Raw genomic sequence first — 6,392 nt, 5'->3', positions numbered from 1 at the left:
AAAAGCTTCACTGCTATATTCTTCCAGACATTTAAAGAATTAACTCCAATTCTTCTCAAGCTATTCAAAACAGTTGAAAGGGAGAGAACCTTCCAAAATCCTTCCATGAAGCCAGCATAACCTTAATCCTTAAACCTGAAAAAGATACAATAGATGAAGAGAACTAAAGACCAATATTCCTGATGAATCTAGACACAAAAATCTGAACAAAATACTAGCCACTCGATTCCAACAACACATGAGAAAGAATATTCACCCAGACCAAGTAAGATTTATCCCTGGTAGGCAGGGATGGTTCATCATTCACAAATTAATCAATGTGATACATCACATTAACAAATTGAAGAACAAAAACCATATGATTATCTCAAGAGATACAGAGATAACATTTGATAAAATACAACATCATTTCATGATGAAAACAGTAAGCAAAATTGGGTATAGAAGGAACATTTCCCAACACTATCAAGGCAATTTATGACAAACCTACTGCCAACATCCAATTGAAAGGGAAAAATTTGGAAGCATTCCTACTGAGATCTGGAACCAGACAAGGATGCCCACTCTTACCATTGCTATTCAATTTAACCCTTGATGTTTTAGCCAGAGTTAGGCAAGAAAAAGAAATCAAAAGAATACAAATTGAGAAGGAAGAAGTCAAACTATCCCTATTTTCAGAAGACATGATTCTATATATAAGAGATGCAAAAGACCCCACTAAGAGACTATTGAAACTCAAAAAAAGTTTTGTAAAGTGACAGAATATTAAGTTAACACACAAAAATCAATAGCAGGTAAAGCTGCCACCTGAAGTGCAAGCATACCATATGGGCACTGGTTTGGGTCCTGGCTGCTCCACTTCCAATCTGACTATCTGCTATGGCCTGGGAAAGCAGTTAAAGTTGGCCAAAGTTCTTAGGCTCCTGCACCTGCATGGGATTCTAAGAAAAACCCTTTGGCTCCTGACTTCAGATCGGCCCAACTCTGGCTGTTGCCTCCATTTGGGGAGTGAACCTCTCTTTCTATCTCTCTGTCTCCGTCTCTCTCTCTGTCTCTGCCTCTCTCTCTCTCTCTCTCATTCTGCCTCTGCCTTTCTGTAACTTTGCCTTTCAAATAAAATAAATAGATATTTTAAAATGTCAATCCCTCTTTGCAGATGATATGATTCTTTACTTAGGGGATCCAAAGAACTCTACTAAGAGACTATTGGAACTGAGAGAAGAGTTCAGCAAAGTAGCAGGATACAAAATCAATGCACAAAAATCAACAGCCTTTGTATAAACAGGCAATGCCACGGCTGAGAAAGAACTTCTAAGATCAATCCTATTCATAATAGCTACAAAAACAATCAAATACCTTGGAATAAACTTAACCAAGGATGTTAAAGATCTCTACAATGAGAATTACAAAATCTTAAAGAAAGAAATAGAAGAGGATGCTAAAAAATGGAAAAATCTTCCATGCTCATGGATTGGAAGAATCAGTATCATCAAAATGTCCATTCTCCCAAAAGCAATTTATAGATTCAATGTGATACCAATCAAAATACCAAAGTCATTGTTCTCAGATCTGGAAAAAATGATGCTGAAATTCATATGGAGGCACAGGAGACCTCGAATAGCTAAAGCAATCTTGTACAACAAAAACAAAGCTGGAGGAATCACAATACCAGATTTTAGGACATACTACAGAGCAGTTAAGAAATGGGCAAAGTACTTGAATAGCCAAGCCCAAATGGCCAATAGATGCATGAAAAAATGCTCAGGATTACTAGCCTTCAGGGAAATACAAATTAAATCCCCAAGAAGGTTTTACCTCACTCCAGTTATAATCGTTTTCATACAGAAACCAACAAACAACAAATGAGGCGAGGATGTGGGGAAAATGATACCCTAATCCACTGCTGGTGGGAACATAAACTGGTACAGCCCCTGTGGAAGATAGTATGGAGATACCTCAGAAATCTGAATATAGACCTACCTTATGACTCAGCCACTCCACTCCTGGAATTCACCCACAGAAAATGAAATCAGCATCTGAAAGAGTTATCTGTATCCCCATGTTCATTGCAGCTCAATTCACAGTAGCTAGGATTGGAATAAACCCAGATGCCCATCAATTGAAGACTAGATAAAGAAATGATGTCATTATACATACACCATGGAATACTACACAGTGTAAAAAAAGAAATCCTTTCATTTGCAATAAAATAATAAAATGGATATGGATGCAACTGTAAAACATTATACTTAGTGAAATAAAACAGCCCCCAAAAGACAAATACAATATTTTGTCTCTGGTCCGTGGTAACTAATGGAGTACCTAAAAGGTAATATGTGGGAGTGAAATTAACAATTTGAGATGTGATGATTCTGAATAGCTCTTGTCTTGACTGTTGATGTACAGTGTTTTTTTCATACTATTTGTTGAACTCTACTTAGTGTGGTGTTAATCTTATGAATATAAAGTTAACTGAAAATAGATCTTTATAAAAAATAAGAATGGGAATAAGAGAGGGAGGAGAAGGAAGGGTGGGAGTGCAGGTGGGAGGGAGAGTAGGATAGGAGAATCACTCTGTTCCTAAATTTTATATATGAAGTGCATGAAATTAGTATACCTTAAATAAAATTTAAAAAAGTATTATTTGTCTGAGCTCTGAGAGTGGCCAAGTATTGGGATTCCAGTTGCTGCTGTGGAACTGTGGCCTCTCTACTTTTTCCTTTTGAATATTATGTTTAGTGGTGCCTTAAGCCTGTGATTATAAAGTAAGTTGACATTGTGCTTCTGCAAAAATTAAAGGAGGAGGAAAAGAAGGAAGGGGAAGTTGAGGCAGGGACAGAGGAAGGGAGGGAAAATGAAATCTGTTCTCTTTATATTAATACAAATTTTTAAAAGTTAGGGCACTTATCTCATTCATAAGGCCTCCACCATCATGACCTAATCACCTCCTAAAGGTCCCACCTCAAATTTTATCACAATGGGGATTATATTTCAACATATGAAGGGTTTTCAAAAGGCTTGTAGAACAATGGAACTACAGATAATTTATTTTTTTAAAGCCTACATTAATTTCATATTATACATTTTCTATGATTTTTTAAATAGACCTCTTGTATGAATTTTGAAAGGATGCAAATATTAAGACTATTGCAAGGGACATTTTTAGGGTCTGCCAGCCAGACATATTTCAAATTTGAGAATACATCAGTTTTAATTGAAAATTAGTAACAGGAAAGCAGCTGCTGTATAGAGGGTATATCATTAAGATGTTCTGCATAATTTTAAAGCTTAAATATTATTGTTTTATATTACAGATTATGAATCAGGCTTATGAATCTGATTAGGTTTGACTGCTATTGTGTGAGATCACTTGTGTTTTTCTGCATTAGTGGTCTCATCTAGTTATGAGTATTTGTGGGCAGGCTGGAGTCTCTGCTTTAGATTTGGTTTGGTTAAATAGCTTAGATGTGCAGCTCTGCCTCATCCCTCCCTTGAGGGATAGCTAGTCTCAGACTTGTTTAAAACAATATGAGCACAGGGCTAAAGCAAATGTAAGGATTCTGATATGAGGCTACTACTATTATTAAGTATTTACTACTTAGTACCTTCTATAGTAGCAGTGATTCTCAAGCTTTCATGGCAACAACAACAACAACAAAACCCAGATAAAACACAGATTTCTGGGTCTATCTAATGATGTGTAAATGCATGCCTTCGCTGAGACAACATTATTCTAACTGAGGCTAGGCAATTCTAATATAGGCAGTTCACATATCATGCTTGAGAACACTATCCTAAGGGAAGCTATAGTAAAATAAAAAATAAGTTTTTCTAAAGATTTTATTTTATTATTTGTTTGAAAAACAGAGTTACAGAGGGAGGGAGAGATGGATAGATCGTACATCATGATCAAGTGGAATTTATCCCAGAATTGCGAGGTTGATTCAGCATTCACAATTCAATATACTTCATAAATCACATCAATACAATGAAGAACAAAAATCGTATGGTCATCTCAATAGATGTAGAGAAAGAATTTGATAAGATTCAACACTTTGTGATAAAAAATTCTTCATAAATTATGTACAGATGGAACATCTTTCAAAATTATAAAGGCTAAATATTACAAATCAACAGTCAATATCATAAATTAATGGGGAAAAGCTGAACGAATTTCCACTTAGGTCTGGAACAATACTTTTGCCACTCTTATTCAAATTAGTACTGGAAATTTTAGTGAACAATTAGAAGAAAGAAATACAGGAAATCAAAATTGGAAAAGAGGAAGTGAAATTATCCATGTTTGCAGATGTCATGATGTTGTACATGGAGAAACCTAAACACTACATCAAAAAGTTTTTAGAATCAATAAATCAGTTCAATAAAGTTATAGGTTATAAAATAAACACAAAACACTATCATTTTGGATGCTAATGAACTCAGAGAAAGAGCAATCAAAAAAGAAATTCCATTCACATTAGCCACAAAAATTCAAATATTTAGGAATAAATTTAACCAAAGAAGTGAAAGAGTTCTACAATGAAAATTATCAAACATTGATGAACGAAATCATGAAGCAAACACAAATAATGGAAAGATATTCCTTGCTCATGGATTGGAAGAATCAATATCTGATAAGAACAGATACTACACTTGATCTTAGCCAGAAGGCTGAGAAGCGATGGGAGAATCAATATCGTTAAATATCTCTACTATCTAAAGCAATCTACAGATTCAATCCAATCCTTATCAAAATGCCAATGACATTTTTTGCAGAATTGGAGAAAACAATCCTAAAATTTATAAGGAATCACCAAAGAGCCCAAATAACTAAAGTGATCCTGAACAAGAAAAATCAAGCTGGAAGCACCACAAATCCCGACTTCAAAGCATGTTACAAAACAATAGTAATTAAAACAGCCTGGTACAGCCATAAAAACTGGTACACCGATCAAAGGAACAGATTAGAGATCCCCAAAATTAACCCATATACATACAGCCAATTGACAAAAGTGGAGTAAGGATAATCTCTTCAGCAAATGGTGTTGGCAAAACTGGATGTATATATGTAGAGAATGAAATTAGAACCACATCTCTCACCATATACAAAAATCAGCTCAGAATGGATCAAACACCTAAATTTAAAACCTAAGACTATGGAGTTGCTGGAACAAAATGTAAGGGAAACACTACAAGACATCAGCATAGGAAACAGCTTGTAGGACAAAAACTGAATAAGGGAATACTTAACTGTTGCTACTACAGGGTTAGTTAGGTCACAATGTTTTTGTTAACCAGTTATTATATAACCTTGTAGGTTTCTGTTTGAAGACACCTTATTCAATAAATATTATCAATTCACTGACACTGATATAGAGGCCGGAAGCATTGTGACTCCAGCCTATATTACACCTACCTAACAGATGTGTTTCAGTATAAGGAACATTATGGTCTTTTTCTATTTAGGAACACTTGATAGCAATTCAGCACTATGCTTGGTGGTATTTTGGAGGCATAACCAACAAAAGCACAAACTGGAAAACATGGCACTAAATGGGCATTGAAAGGGCACTTTGTTTAGTGTGGGAGCTGAAAGATGACAGACAGAACATCATCTTGTTTGACCTCAGCAAAGGACATGAGGTGACAGTAACTCAATATTTGGCCATTATGTGTATGTTCACAAATGACTGAAAACTGTGAGTATTGACTCTAGGATTACAAGCAAATTTCATTGAATAGGCATTTTCATAAGATCAGTTATCTATGAATAATTACAATTGACTACATATTTAAGTATCAGTGACAGAGCTCAGACAAATGTTAACGCTAAGACTAGAAAGAACAGAACAGGTGTCCTAAAATGGGTGAGAACAACCTTCAAGAATTTATTCATGTGTCATGTATACATGTGAAACTAAATTGGCATTGACAACACTTCTGTTGCCAGATTTTTTTGGGTGACATGTTCTGGAATAGTTTCTGACAGTGTCTGTTACAACACTCATTTAAAAAATAAGTCTGGATGAGTATTATGATCTATAACCTCTTATCTGCTGTAGCTTCCTTTTACTCCCAGAATAATGTCTAATCACCTTAAGGCTGGCCACTATCTGGGTCTTCATGATTTCCCTGTCTTGTCTACAACTTGATTCTTCTATTTATGAGAAATTGCAGTCAGTGGTTCTGCCATCAAGGAGTTTCAGTCTAGCTCGAGAAAGAATATGTTCAACCAACACCCTATACAAAAAGAGTTTATTCCTAAGAAAGGTTCCATACTGAGAGTGGGTAGAGAAAGGCACTACATCTACAACCATGAGCCTCAAGGACCTATGTTGTGGTTTGAGTCTTGGCTTCCCTGCTTATCAGAACTCTTAACAGCTGTAGATATG

At 35.5% G+C, this 6,392-nt stretch overlaps 1 pseudogene; it reads right to left on the bottom strand.

Moving 5' to 3' along the window:
- Window positions 1–4,527: 4,527 nt before the first annotated feature.
- Window positions 4,528–4,683, bottom strand: LOC127483113 (U2 spliceosomal RNA; annotated as a pseudogene).
- Between the last annotated feature and the right edge of the window lie 1,709 nt (window positions 4,684–6,392).

The sequence above is a fragment of the Oryctolagus cuniculus genome, chromosome 4, assembly GCF_964237555.1.
Source record: "Oryctolagus cuniculus chromosome 4, mOryCun1.1, whole genome shotgun sequence".
In the NCBI taxonomy this organism is placed as follows: domain Eukaryota; kingdom Metazoa; phylum Chordata; class Mammalia; order Lagomorpha; family Leporidae; genus Oryctolagus; species Oryctolagus cuniculus.
Note: the sequence above shows the minus strand (reverse complement) of the source record. Positions and strands in the feature narration are given on the sequence as shown.